Source organism: Peromyscus californicus, unplaced genomic scaffold (assembly GCF_007827085.1).
Source record: "Peromyscus californicus insignis strain IS unplaced genomic scaffold, ASM782708v3 Scaffold_7__1_contigs__length_154581171, whole genome shotgun sequence".
Classification (NCBI taxonomy): domain Eukaryota; kingdom Metazoa; phylum Chordata; class Mammalia; order Rodentia; family Cricetidae; genus Peromyscus; species Peromyscus californicus.
In genome coordinates this window covers 55,539,085-55,554,978 of record NW_026294595.1, presented here as the reverse complement: position 1 = coordinate 55,554,978, position 15,894 = coordinate 55,539,085, and the positions used below count along the sequence as shown (strand labels likewise).

Genomic DNA, 15,894 nt, shown 5'->3' with positions numbered 1-15,894 from the left:
CTCTAGGACATTATGGGATCCACACCTGCCTCACCATACCCCAAAGCTCCCTGATCCTGGTCAACTTCTCACTGGAAATAAACAGAAGGAATGAAGTAAAGGTCCCTGTTCTCGGGAGCGTCCCCTTATATGATTTATGTATTTTATACTTATTTATTGTTGCCGGCTTACAAGCCTCGCTGAATGCTTCACACGATAGCAGTGTGGGGAAGTGAGATTCATAGCTTGCCAGCTATTGCTTCTGCTGCTGAAGAATGCAATATAATTCAAGAGGAAAAATAAGAAGGAGCCCATTTGGGCTTCAAGTCTAAGCCAAATCTTCCAATTCATCTTTATCAAAAAAAATAATACTGGCATTTCAATCTTTTTTTCTGACTCCCAAGTATAACTTTCAATTTAGGATTCATGAATCTAAGGGGCAAGAGTGTGCTTACGTATTGTAAATCCCTAGCACGCTGGCTAGAAAAGTCTTTGAATAGAGCAAAGACTTTACAGTTTTGGATCAAAATGTAATTGAGCTTTAATGTAGCTAATATTAACGGTTTTAATAGTTGTGTCTTTTTGACTCTTTGAATATTGATGTCCCCAGAAACTGATACATGTTATTAGAGTCTACGGAAGTGTGGCTACTGCAGACACACTTGGTATATGTGGCTTTAAACTTCACAACCAGTGGACAAGTGGCTACTTGAAGCTTCAAACAAGATGTGAACTGCTGTGCTTACACTCAGCTCCAGGAACTGAGACATGCCTCATCTTAGCACCTTTGCAGGCGTTTCTGGAGTTATCCAATAGAATCAGGAGCTATCTGACCATAAATCCAAGCATTGCAGTCTGTCAGGAATATGAGCCAGAAAGGCATTATCACATCTGCTACTTTGTCCCGCACAGAATGAGAAGGACTTTTGCTCCCATCAGATGGGGTAGGTGCTCATTTACAACAGCTAGGAGGAATCTTGGCTTAGAATAAGAACTGCAGGTTGGAGTGCCTCCTCAGCTGAACTCTTGAGACATCCCAAGTCCTAGATATTGGTAGAAAAAAAATCTAATAGAGCCTTGCTCATTTCAACCATTATTCTCTCCTTCTTAGCAATGGGGGGAAAATAGTCAATTCCTGAAAGGAAAAAAAAAAAAAAACAGGAAGATAAGTGGCAGAGAGAGTGCCATTGGGACTGTAAGCATTAGCCAGCAGCAAGGGAACTAAAAGTGGAATAAGGGAAAGTTTGTTCTTAAGAAGCATTTTGCAACCAGAACTACTAGGGTCAGAGCCTGGGCCCTGGTAGGCCTAACAAACTGAGCTTGGCCACCCGTCCTTACCAAACCCAATTACAGAAATAAGCAATAGGAAGAGCAGAGGAAGGGAATTTATTCAACACGGTCATGTTGGGAATAGAAGCGCATGAGGGGGTCCAGTGACACCCCTCTCAAGTCCATCTTCAGGATCTGGGCATAAGGTTTATGTTTAAACAGAGGGTACAGGTATACATAACTGAGTACTCCTGGTCAAGGTTCCTCTGTCCTTTCACTGATCACCGTTATCTCTGCTCAGTCTTTAGTGCAAGTTGTCAGAGCCGAATGAAATCTCTTCCTGCAGGCAAGTTCCCTCTCCAGCTGGCCCCAGGGCATCATCCTTTTCCTTTTTCCAGTTCCTTGGGGGTCCACTTCACTAGTCTGAGGGAGAGGCACATGTGTCTAGAATATCTCCATTTCTTTCAGAGCAGATACAATTTCACGTTTCACGGGTTCTTGATTTTCACTGGACCTCAGCTTTTGTGACTATGAAGACCACAAAATTGCAGAGGTGAAAACAACTGGTGGGCAACTGACCCCTATCAAAGGAAATGATACATTTATTTTCTCTCTCTGCCCTCTCACCTGCCTCTGAGCTTTGTCAGATCGTGTTGGCAGTATGCACAGAGGGTCTAGCTCCCGCTAAATTCCAAACCATGTCCTGATATTTTGCTTCATTCGGACTCAGAGGTCTACAGATCCATGTGCTTTCTCAGTCATATGAGTCATGACCCAGGGTACCCTACCAGTTCTCAGACCCCTTAAAAAAATAAGGGGTTTGTGGAAGAAATTACAGCTTAGAGCTGCTAAAGGAAGTCTCACTGACTTAAAAAAAACCCAGCCCAGTTGAAAGTTGCCAGAATAAAACACAGAGGAGAGAATATTTGCATTTGAATTTGGGGATAGATTAATTTGGAAGCTCATTTATCCTATGTGTTAATACTTCTCCTTAGCAATTTAATAAAGGGTATGTGGATATACAAGTTTGAGTCATGTATCCATTGCTGGCTTTGTGCTCTCTGGAACAGTTTTATACTGTAATTTGACTGAATATGTAAATCTTTCTGAATTATGCAAATGCATATAATGTGAGATGCAGAGTAAATTCGGTAAAACTGTAAATCAGGGTATCCTCCTTTTCAACCATTTCAGAGGAATCTGGGACAAATTCTCAGAGCCACTGTGGCTCAAATAAAAAGGATGGACCATGACAGTGACTTCATAAAGATAAAAACAAGACTGACTTTACACACTGAAGCTCTTTTCTCCTGCACCCTAAATTTACCATGCTCTCAAAGGCTAATGTGGCAGCAAGACTTGAAGAGCTGAGCCTAAGATTCTCTTTCCCTGCCATCTCCATCCCAGCTTCAGTGACTGCCATGCTGTCCGCTGCCCTCTCCAGCTTCATTGCTGATCCCTCAAAGGGAAGATGGAAGGCGCTCGGTTAGTCCGTCCTCCCTTGAGGAGAGTTAATGTGACGGAAGTTTCTTTGTGAACTCCCTTCTTGAAAGTGTTTCATCTTCCTGGGGCTAACAGGGCTCCACAATCTTTTCAAATATTTCTCCAGTTCACAGTATCTTCCTCCTGATACTTCTATACATCCCTTCAGCTGGATGTTCTTCATGGCAAAATCCTCAGCCCTTTCAAAGGGTTTTTCTAAAACAGAAACAGAGACGTGTCACTTTTTAGCTTAAGATTGTTCTAGAGATTTTGTCAGTTTCCAGGGGGATAAAAGATATCCTTGGTTTACCGTGCAAAGTGTCCTTCATGATCTGGTTCTTGGTGGCCTATTCTCAAAAAATGAAGACAAATATTTTCAAATTGACACATCTGAAGTGCCACTATGATGAAGATGACAGGTCCCTGGAAATAATCTTTGAATGAATGAGGAAAGAAAGAATAGTGTAGGAATTCAGGAGGGGGAGGGAAGAGTGTGGGTAAAGAGATAAGAAGGGAAGGGAGTAAACACTATAAACAAGGGTGATCATTAAATGAATCTGGTGGTTGGTGGACAGACGATGGCAGCTGGATTTTTTTTTTTTTTTTTTTTTTTGGTCTGGTTATTTCTTTCAGTAAAGAAAAATCACAAGACAAAACTACTGTAATGTATGACATCAGTTTGAAATACCGAAACTGGGTGTCTAATCAAATACGAATCTGCTTTTTCCATTATGGAGCATTTACCTCAACACAGTGTTCTGTGCTTTTTACTAACCACCTTATCTGCTATTTCTATCTCGAGTGCATTTCCTGCCTTCTGCTTGTGGCTATTCCATTCTTTTGAAATTTACTTCCATCTTTTTGCCTTGTAGACAAACCATGCTGGTTCTCTCGGTCCATAGTCAAGTTAGGTCATACATTCCTACCCACAGCCATCATTCAATCTAGTCAAAATGTATCTTGTAAGCACCTCTACTATGTGCCACACCCTGTACCTGCCATGTATTCCTCTCTCTAAAATAATACTTGGCACACTACGCTGTAGCAATTGGTTTATATCTCCTTTATACATAATAATCTCTTTGCTAGAAGATAATTGTGAATTAAAGAAAAAAACACTATTGACAGGTAGATGTGCTAAAGTCTGGGCAATAATCTCTCTGTGACTCTGATCTTTAAACACCCTACTGTCTAGTATGATAAGAAAATAGACATAAAGTCATGCCAAATATCATAAGCCAAACTGTGTCCTGGACTGACAGAAGAAGGCATTACTGGAACTGATAAGCTAATAAGCCCTGCAAACAGCAGAGGAAGAGTTACAACAGGGCATGACTGAGGTCAGCTTCATAAATGCTAAGCAATTACCTAGAGTACCTTTTATGTGTCATTAACAGTAAGTATCTTTGAGTTAGGACTGGAACCATAAATGAGCAGAACTCAATGAAATATTCCTAGTATCTTTAGTCTTTAATGTATTGCAAATGAAATTTCTATTATCTTACAGTATGTCACATTTTTATGAAACTTGCAATTACATTTCTTTCTTTAGCTACTAAACATTACTCTGCCATAAAATTCTTACAGCATTACTATTTCAAAATCAAGATACAATTCTTCTTATATTTTCCAGATACAAGCAAGTTACACAAAAATACCATTTGATGTTTTTTTCTACACATAGTAGTTTGGCCAAACTTATTTAACAAAACAAAACCAAGATATTTTCTGATATTAATGTTTTCTAAATTTTTAAGCTAACTTTAAATTTCACTTAATAGAAAGCTATAGAATCATTAATGAACTTTTTTATAATGGGTATCAAAATCTGGATTGTTCATTTATCTAAAAAGAAAAATTAAAGAAAGTAGTAAGCATACACAGTATTCTACTATGTAATGGTAATTTAACTGAAGTGCACATTTAAAGTAGATGTATTAGTCAATTAAAATGGAGCAACATGTGAAAAGGCCACAAGACTTTCAATTGGCCTTCTAGGTGACATGACATGAAGGACAAAAGAGAACATGTAATGAATCTGTTGAGTGGTTATGGGGGGGGGAATGAAGGCTGTTGATATGGTTGACTAGATCAGTAAAACAAGTGTTGATAAACAGGAAAAGAAAAACAAAAAAATAAATTCATTTTTAAAAAGGAGAATGAGCTGGGCTACAAGGATTTTGAAATGGATGTCACAGTAGAACACCAAAGAACACAAAGAACACCACTAAGTATCTATGCAAGTGCTCAGATATATGAGAGCAATTCAAGAAGGAAAGGATGTTTAATATGAAAAGCACATGTGAGGATATTTGATATAGAATAAGAGGGTGGGGAAACGCTCAGAACTCTTAAGCCAACGAATGAGAGTCCATCCAATACAGATGAAACGTAATTTGCTTGTTTTTATTTTGGGCTTTTTGGTTTGGTTTTGGTTTTGGATTAGGGGGATCAGGAAATGTTTTATTTGGCCTACATATACTGAATCAGTCCATGAAGGGAAGCCAACACAGGAACTCAAGCTGGGTAGGAACCTGGAGGTAGGAGCTGATGCAGAAGTGATGAAGGAATGCGGCTTACTGGCTTGTTCTCAAGATTCTTATATCCCAGGCTCCCATAGAACAGTCCACTGAACTTTCAACACTCAGTGGCTTTTCTATTAGCAAGTTCCAAATTCCTTCCACAATCCTCCCCCAAACCACATGGTCAGGTCTGTCATAGCAATACCCTACTGTCCTGGTACTAATTTCTGAAACTTCACAAGCCTGGCCTCCATAGTCTGCATTGTTCTTGGTGGTCTTCCTATGATACAGGCATCTCCAAAATGCTGGGATATCCTGCTACTACTGGGCTGCACTGTTACCAATAGCCTCTCCTGGGCTCCCTTCAGGGATTCTGTCCCTGTCACACAGTTTGCAAACCTCAGCTCCTCTCCATAACTCCTTCATACCTCCAAAACCAATACCACCTGGGTGACTCTTACACTACAATGTTCAGTTGTCAGCACAAAGTACAACCTAGGCCACCTCTGGAACACAGCATCTGTGTGCTGGCTCTCAGAAAACACTTCCCAGAAGACTTCACCTCAGTGATGCTGATCTCTTCTTAATCGCTGCTCATTTCTCAGTTCCAAATGACTAGCATCAATTGTCCCAAGATAGCAAAGGTTTCACTTTCCTGGTTCTGGTATCTTGTAATCACATCCAATTCTTCAGCCTCAAGGGACTAAAATCATGGATTTTTTTTTAATTTAAAACAATTTTTAAATTTAACTATATTTGATAATATTCTTTCTCTCCTCGAAGTTGAAATGTAGTTTAAAGGGCTATGTACAGCATGAAGTTCACTCACCTGGGATTCACTCCACTGAAGGATTGGATGATTCTGAAAGTGGCCAGGTCAGTCTTGGGCATGTTTGTTATAGAACACGCCATTTTACTCTCTGGGGTTAAAAGCAAAATCAAGTAGGTGACCCCACAGGCTTCTTACTTTGTTTTTTCTGTGAACACCTCTACTTGATGACAAAGGGTAAACCATGTTCACTTTGACAGTCTAACCCAAGAAATCACAAAGGCCACAAGGTGAGGATTTTATGTCTCTTTCATAGGGGCCTTCTGTCAAATATCCTCCTCTAAAAGCATGAGCTGTTTTCCTGGCCAAAGGGCACCTTCCATCAGCCTCCAAACAAGCACTGTTATGTTCAATCAACAACTTCCCTTGCATTAAGAAAAAAGAAGCGGTGTATTAACAAAACTGGGCCAAGCTGCTGTAACAAAACCTAAGTGAATCAAGAAAACACAAATGTGTTTGTCTGTCCCTCCCCGGACCTTTGCAGTTGGGGTGAGTAAAAGGAGAAGTGTCCTTTGCAGTCGCTGGGCATCTAAGCAGCTTTCCTCTTCTGACACCCCTCCCTCACCACATGCTGCTCCGTGCTTTTAACACCAGGGGAATCCAACAGTGCCATCTGGTCGACCATTACACATACAGCAACTGCTACCTATAGACTTCTCTACCACTCTCTTCACAGTCATTAACAAGTGGACACGTAGTCTTTTACAGCACTCTCTGACCAACACCAGTTTGCCCAGCTCGGCCCCCACTTCAGCAGTGTTGGTGATCAGTGACTTTCCACGGACCCTGAGAACTCTCCTGTATGCCCTTTTCTCTCCATCTTTTTGCAAATTTGTAAATTTGTATCAACTTATTTTTTAATGTGCATTGGTGTTTTTCCTGCATATGTAAGTCTGTGTGAGGGTGTCAGATCCCCTAGAACTGGAGTTACAGACAGCTATGATCTGCCACGTGGGTGCTGGGAACTGAACCAGATCCTCTGAGAGAACAGCCAGTGCCTTAACCACTGAGCCATCTCTCCAGGCCCTTATATTTACTTTTAAGAACCCTTGTTGCAAAATATTCCTACAGTTCTATTTTTCCTGACTGATGCTAATGACTACAATTCTTGGGACCAAGCACTGTTCCAGGAGAGCAGTTTAAAAATGAGAACAAATGATTAAGTAGTTATAAAGGCAAGAATGGCTCTCTCTCTCCCCAATGGTAGAGGAAAATCTAGAACTCTATGACAAGAAGTAGCAAAGGAAACAGTCACTTAAATATTGCATGTACCCAAAGGACCATACAATGCAAGGCTTTGAGGGATGAAGTATTTTCTATTATCAAACAAACAAATAAATAAATAAATTTTAAGTCAAATGAAAGTCGGTGGGTTGGTTATTTTATTGGACAAGCTCTGAACACATGGAGAAAAGCACTATGGGCTCTAAGGGTTAATTAAACCCCTGTCTCTAGAACTGGTAAACAAACAGAAAGCATTCTATCTGCTCACAAAGTACCCTTAACCTCTTTAGCTAGAGATTAAGATTCCAGGAATCCAAACTCACATTCAAATTCCACAGATGGCTGCATTATAACTTCATTTGAGCTTCCAACTTCAAAGGAAAGGAAAAGTGTGACAGACAAACCCAAGTTTAAGTGCAGAGCACTGGTTCCCTATATGGTGATCACCCCTCACATGGCTGATGACATTTCCCCTGTCCCTGTAAGTGCACAACTCCCACTCCCCTTTCCTAGTGAAATGTGGAAATGGCCTCCCTTGACATATTTACCTTCCCTCTTAAGATTAACCTCCCACCAACTGCATTTACTTATAGCCTGACAAGGAGACTTGCATCCTACACGCCACAATGGTGTAATTACTGAGTGATCTAAGAGGCTCCCGCTTTCAAAGCTCTGACAAGAAAACCATGTGCAAAAAAAACCCCAGATGTCCATAGAGATGGTTCTGCCAATTAAACTATATAACCCAGCCGAGCTGATGGGGATTGAAGGGTTTGTAAGCATTTGTTGCCTTTACAATGGACCCACTATAAAAACCAATAAAGGGAGGAACTTTGCAGAACTTTAACAGTAAATATTTAAATGATTTTATCCGCTATGTATACCTCCTCCCTGCTTTTGAAAACTAGCCCCTGGATTTTACAGGATCCAAGTAGAGATGAGATGTTTACCAAAATAACCACCAAATTTTCTTGAAAATCAAGTTGAATGGCAAAAAGGGACTGTTAGTTTACCCATGAGGCTACAAAATTGGGAGTGAATAGGAGCCTTCCATCACAAGATTGGCGCCTCCTAAAAGCACAAGTAAGACTCAGGAGCATGCGTTCTAACTCCCTCTGGCTCCTATTCACACTGTTTCTTCCACCTTATCAACCAAAAGACATGGGAGTTTCTCTAATCAGCTGACTGAAGAGACAGGAAAAAACTGCCAAATGGCTTACAAGTGCTTCGACATGGTACACTGGCTGAGCAGTGGATTGCTATGCCACCATAACCCTATTCAGAATTGGCCCCAAACTTGATGATGAAGGCAAATCCTTCTGGCAGTTTCAGCCTCATGTGTTGAGTCCATTTGTTATAGGATCATCTCTTTCTCATAATGAATCTGATCAACACACTTCATTTTCCCCCTAAAATAGAAAAGGCAAGCAGCTTGTTAGACAGTGAGGGACATGGGAAAAATAGGATTAGATTTGTTGAAATGGAGTTTAAAGGAGGATATATGTGGGTGGCACCTCTGAAAATGCAGAAAATAAAGGGATTTTTGTCCTTTATAGATGACCAACAAGAAGAACCTCAAGCAGAAGAGACTAGCAAATGGGTGAATGTGATTTCTCATTCTACAGATGTCAGCCAGGCCTTCTCTGGCCACTTCTGATTCTTTTCCACCAGCCTCATAAACAGAGTGATTATGTGATAAATAGAAGAGATAAAAATTCTTCCTGATCTTAGCAACTTCGACTTCCAGTTCCTCAATCTGAGAAAGGAAAGCTTAACACCAATTCCATTGGCATATCACTGTCCAGGGGAACCGGCCAACTCCTGGCAGTTCATTTATTTTGAACAATTACCTTCATGGAAGATGCAGTAATTGTTTTTTTTCACTTCAGAAGATATTTTTCTTTGGATATCAGCCTGCTGTGTTAGCCCACAAAGCGTCATGCAAATATGCTATCCACAGATGACAGAATGCTTTATAAGACATATCAGAGCATGGCCTCTAACCCAGAAACTTAATCTACAGTTAAGTGGTGAGCAACAGTGGACTTTTCCTCCCTAAATTCACCAATCCTATCACATGACTCCTAGGAATCAACTCAGTAACCTTTTATGAACTCATATACTGTGAACTGGCTAGAGCAATGTCCTGTAGTAGTATAAAATGTGAATTGAGGGTCACACTATATGATGCTGGTTTTCCACCTCCAGTCAAAATTCATTAGTTAGATGAATAGGAATGCAGAATTAGCTATCTCCTCTCCTCACTGTTCCCAGCAGCAAAATTCTGCTTGCTGTCCCCACATCTTTGGGCTCAGAGAACAGAGAGGTCTTCATTCCTGAGGAAGGGATGGTTCTATGACACAGAGGTCCAAATACCCAAGAAGGTCATTCATGAAAGTCAATCAGCAGAAGGAAGCTTCCTGTGTGGATCAGTGACTGATTTCAACTCCCAAGAGAAAACTGTGGCTGGCAGAATTCCAATACAACCATCAAATCTCCACCCCCTGGTTTATATCCCGTATAACCCTTCTATACCCTTGAATGTGTGTGAGACCTATTAATATGTTACGACAGTTGTGCCTCTTATTCAGTTCTATTTTTAAAGACTCAGTTGTAGCTGATTAGAATTAGACTCTTACGTTCAAAAGCATTTCATGACTGTGACCAATCTCTAGAAAACAACTTTAAAAGAGGAAAGATTTGCTTTGGGTCAAGATTTCAGCAATTTCAATCCAAGGTCTTCTGGCTTCCTGGGGCAGGTGGTAAAGCAGAATAGCATTGCAGAAAAGGCCCTGACAGAGGAAAGCTATGTGCATCGTGGGCAGCTAGGAAACAAACTAGGACAGAAGAAACAAGCTATATTCCCCCAAATATACCACCAGTGACATACTTCCTTCAATCAGATCCTATCTCCTATTTCCCATCACTTCTGAGTTATGTCATCATCGAATTATTACTCCATAAGCAGATCATGGATTAGCCCTCATGATGCAATCACCTGCCCTTAGCCTATCAACTGACAATCAGGCTGTGGAGGTTTCTGAAACCAAAAGGATCTGAAAATAAAGATCACAAGAATGAAGTCAATGGCAAAAGATTAATAAAGTCAAAAATAACCAAGGCTTTGGAAAACATAGAGTGGAGTCAAAACCATATACACAGAGGAAAAGAAGGGTTCTCATTCCCTCTGTGAGCAGATAAGGGATAACTGTAGACATGCCCAAACACAACAACAAGGATAGAAGTAACATTTACCCCTTCTCCAGCACATGCTGTACACATTGCCAAGATTATTTCAGTAACTATAGCTCATAAACCAAATTTTAGAGAGGAACACCTTACTTACACAGATCTGAGTCCTGGCTTAAATCCAACAAATGGGGGCTCTAGTCCATTCTCTGACACATGAATACTGAGACAGTGACAGAGCTGAGGGGGTTGCAGAGATGGAGAGAGACAGACAGATAGAGGAGACAGAGAAATGAAGACAGAGAAAGACAGAGAGAGAACTATCATTTATACAATTTTTATGTAACAGGAAGAGACTGGTAATACAGGAACTTGGAGGATGGAGGATGTCCTAGTTGGGGTTACTATTGCTGTGATGAAACACCTTGACCAAAGCAACTTGGGGAGGAAAAGATTTATTTAAACTTATACTTCCAGGTGACAGTCCATCATCACTGAGAGAAGTCAGGGCAGGAACTCAAATAGGGCAGGAACCTGAAGACAGGAGCTGATTCAGAGGCCATGGAAGGGTGCTGCTTACCGACTTGCTCCTGGTGACTCACTCAGACTACTTTCTTGCACCACCCAGGACCACCAGCCCAGGGATGGCCCCACCCACAATAGACTGGGACCTCCCACATGAATCAATAGTTAAGAAAGTGCCCTGCTGTCTACAGCCCCATCTTCTGAAGGCATTTCCTCAGTTGAGGCTCCCCTCTCTCAAATGACTCTAGTCTGTGTCAAGTTGACATTAAACTATCGAGTACAGATTGAAAACTTGAATATAAAGGTCACAGTTCCTCAATATGCTAGAAAATTATAATTCAAACAAAGCATGATTCTGACTTGGTTTAATTATAACAATCAAATTATGATTTCTAAAGGGGGCATTAAGAAAAAGCATTAAAATGTGGTCTAATCTTTAATGGTCATGTTCAAAGTTCTTAGCTAAGCTATTAGTAAGCTTCTGAGGACATGGACATGAGCTGCCATCCCAAGCCCCTGTTGTGGCAAGTATGATGTCATACCATGTGCTAATTTAACTGTTGTTCTCAAAGACTCTTTAAGATCAATTACTGTCATATACTCATTCCCAATAATAATATTTTGTATTAGCAAGAACTTACCCTGTATGGCAATTACTGCATTAAAAAGTATAATGGGGAACAGTACTTACTTTACCTAATCCTCATAATTCTAGAAGAGAAACATTATTGTTTCAGAGAAAAAAATAGCTGCCATGTGCTTTACCCAAAGTCACACTATGAGAAGGAAACTGGGAACTCATAGTCATCTAATACATAATCCTTGCTTTCAGACACAAGTTGATGCCACACTCTTACATTGATAAACCTATGAAAACATCCATACAATTCTTGAAACACTAATGTTTAAATATGTGTTTCCCAGCAAAATTTTTTTCTTTTGCAAAATTCTCATGAATGCAAATCTTCTATGGCTTTCTATATAAAAATTATACTTTAGATTATTTTCTGACCCCTATACTTTCTTTTTTTTAAAAAAAGACACTGTGAAGTCTACATTTAATTTAAATTCAACCTTAGTTGAAAAAGGTTTGCTGCTCTCTTGAGTACCACAATTCCTGGTACGGAATTGCTGACCTAGTTTTAAAGAGAGGGATAAACTCACATACCTCAAATGCAGTCTTCAGGGAGAGAACAGAGTTATTGTTCGTGTCCCATTTATATGGAATGCTGACCTTTCAGAAGAATCCATTGCTTATTGTAAATGTTTAATGAATAAAAATAATTGAGCTCATACACTGCAACAATGATTCATGTTGCTTTTTCTTTTCTTAAATACCACATTGACTACCTAACCTACATTTAGTCTTAGTGACTACAGCTTGGTTCCATGATTTGGAATGCAAAATAGCATAGTCCTAAGCCTACATATCTTTAATCCCAAAGATAAAGTTTGTAGATAGAAAAAAAGAACTATATCTACTTACACTGACTGATAAAGAGGTGGGGGACAGCCCACTCATTACAGATGCTAAGCATCTGGCTAGTGTAAGGATAACTCATAGATGGTGATGTTTTGCCCATGTGATAAATCAGTAGCCACACTAAAAAGAAACATTTACTGATTAGAGGTGCTGAGATTATAGCATGTGATACTGTCCAGGTTAATCTTATGTGAATTTGACTATATTTAGTGATGTCTAGAAAGCTATCTAAGCATGCTTCTGAATGGGTCTATGAGAGTGTTGCCGGAGATATTTGACATGCGTGTACGGGAACAGAGAGAGAAAGATTCATCTGCATGTATATAACATCATCCAGTAGGTTATGGGTGGAGGGTGGAACAAAAGCACTAGGGAGAGAGGAACTAGATCACTCTTAAGCTTTGTTTTTCTTGGCCAGGTGTGCGTCTTGCCATTGCCGCCATGTGTAGACATCAAATGCTACTAAACACAGACTAACATCAGTGGCTCTCCAGGGAGCCTCCAGGCTCTCAGCCTTAGACTAGGGTTGCATCATTGATTCTGAAGTTGGCAGCTTGTTGGATTGAGAAGGTACCACCTGCAAACAACCATTGTAGGACCATCCAGTCTGTGTTCAGGCAAGCAAATCTCTCCTTCATGTACACATACATGCATGCATACCCATATAATTCACACACACACACACACACACACACACACACACACACACACACACACACACAAAATATGTATATTCTATAGGTTCTGGTCCTCTGTCCCTCTAGAGTGCCCTAAAAAATAGATACTTACAAGATTCAGAATCAGGAAAATATCTGTTGTTTCATTTTATTTGTAAAGATTATTTAAATGAATAGCAAATTTAGAAATTGTTTAAAATATAACAAAGCTCTAAAAGATAATACTAAACAATAAATGTGGTTAGAGTCAGAGTTGTCTTTTTCCCCATTTTTATTAGTTCTTTGAGAATTTTATATGATGCATTTTGGTTATATGAACCCTCCTCTCCCCAGATGAATCTTCTTAGATGCATCTCCCCTTCCCTACGCACCCAACTATGTGTTCTCTTCTTTAAAAACCATCAAGTATAGTTTATCCTCCCATACACTCTTAGATGTATTATAGCCTTCCAGTGGAGGCTAGTCTACATGCCAGGGGCTGCACTCTTAGAGAAAACTGATTCTCCCTCTCCTCATAGCCATCAGCTACCAGTAACTCCTTAGCTAGGGGTGGGATTTCATGTCCACCTTCCCTCTCCATGCTGGACTTTGGTCTGGCCTGAGCCTTCACAGGTCTTATACATTCTGTCTCAGACACTGTGAATTCATATACGCAGCTGCCTTTCTATGTCCAGAAAATAATGTTTCCTTGGAGTCATCCACCATTTATAGCTGTTACAATCTTCCTGTCCTCTCTTCTGCCATGATCCCTAAGCTTTGGGTGGAGGAGTATTGTATAGATGTCCCAGTTAGGGATGAGCATTATCCAGCATCTTACCCTTCGCCCTGTGATCAATTGTAGGTCTGTGTTAATCACCACCTACTGGAAAAAGAAGATTCTCTGATAAGAGCTGATGGATACATTAATCTACGGAATGAAAACTTTAAGACCTGAAAAAGGAAATTGAAGAAGATAGCAGGAGACAGAGAAAACTCCCATGCTCATGGATTGATGGAATTAATATTGTGAAAATGGCCATCATACCAAAAGCAATTTGCAAATTCAATGCAATCCACTTCAAAATTCCAATGCAATTGTTCACAGGAATTAAAAAAAAAATAACCTTAAATTTCACATGGAAACAAAGATTGATCCAAGATAGCTAAAACAATCCTGAATATCAAAAGAATAGCTAGAGGTACCTCCTTCTTGAATTTCAAGTTACACTACAGAGATACAGTAGTAAAACCAGCATGGTACTGACAGAAAAACAGACACATGACCAATGGAATAGAATTGAGGACCCACATAGAGGCCTATACATCTACAGGCACCTAATTTTGACAAAGAGGCCAAAAATACACGCTGGAGAAAAGACACCATCTTCAAAAGATGGTGCTGTCTGTCTGAATCGCTACTTGTAAAATAATGAAAAACAATCTTTATCCCCACCCTGCGTTAAACAGAACTCCAAATGATGAAGAACATCAGTATAAGATCTGATGCCCGGAATCTGATAGTGTAGAAATTTCAGTTTAGTAAAAATCAAATTAAAAGAGTGATATCCCATGGATTAAATAAGAGCTTTAAGTAAGCAAAATAAATAAAAATGGCTCAGCAGATAAGAGTGTTAGTGGCACAAACCTCATGACCAGAGTTTAATTACTGAAACTCACATGAAGAGCCTGATGCAGTGGCTGTATCTGTAATCCAGCACTCTTGCAGTAAGACAGGAGGTAGAGACAAGAAAACCGCCCAGAAGCTGGATTGGAGCATGCAGAGCAGGTAAAGTGATAAGGGAGACCCTGCCTCAAGAAGATGGGAGGAGAGAACCAACTCCTAAAAGTTATCCTCTGATCCCCATATGTACACCATGGCATGTGTACACTCACACTCACACATATACATCACACAGAACACACACACACACACACACACACACACACACACACACACATACATAATAATAATAATAATAATAACAGTTAAAAAGAAAAATGTATGTCCAGAAGTATGTGAAAATTTACAGTATTTGTGTATTTAATCGCAAGGAATAAAAATTTGTAAACAAGCTTAATGAAGGTGGAGCTTAACACGAACATAAGCATGAGAGTTACAAAATTCTACATTTTCAAAGTTAAGTTGAAAAAAATGGAAAAATTCGTGATGGTATATGATGTCTGCCCAAATAATAAAAACTGAGGATTCCAAAACTATTGAATGTGATCACATTTGTTGATGTAGACAATACATTCATTTTTAGCACACTACAAGTTGAACACAAATGCTTACTAATGCTTCTGCTTTGGGTTTTCAAACCCAATGAACACTATTTGAATGATACAACTAAGTCTAACAGCTTCAAACATTCTCAAATGGACTGTTTCCTAAATAATAGGTAAAAACAGTGAATACAGAATTCAATCTATCCATTACTACAATCTTTAGTGATACTCAGACAGGATTGTTTCAATTGGGATTCAAGAAAAAAAGTTAGCATTTAATGGAATGTATATTTAATTGGGTTTTGTTAGATGGGCTCATAAAATATTAATTTAAAATTATTCTAATAACTTTTAAGTATGCCTTCAAGTATATTTCTAATACCTAATCATCCAATTATATGTATATAATACTACACAAGCTACTTCATAAAGCCGTATGGAAATATTATAGGCACTTTTTTTTCATTTTATTGAACCTTTCTTAGTTTATTTATGCTTTTTCTTGGAAGT

General features: G+C 39.5%; 1 long non-coding RNA gene across 1 annotated transcript in view; it reads right to left on the bottom strand.

The window, feature by feature from the left end:
• LOC128102219 (uncharacterized) overlaps positions 1-15,894 on the bottom strand; it is a 230,957-nt gene that overhangs the window by 114,322 nt on the left and 100,741 nt on the right. The gene's annotated exons all lie outside the window — the stretch shown is intronic.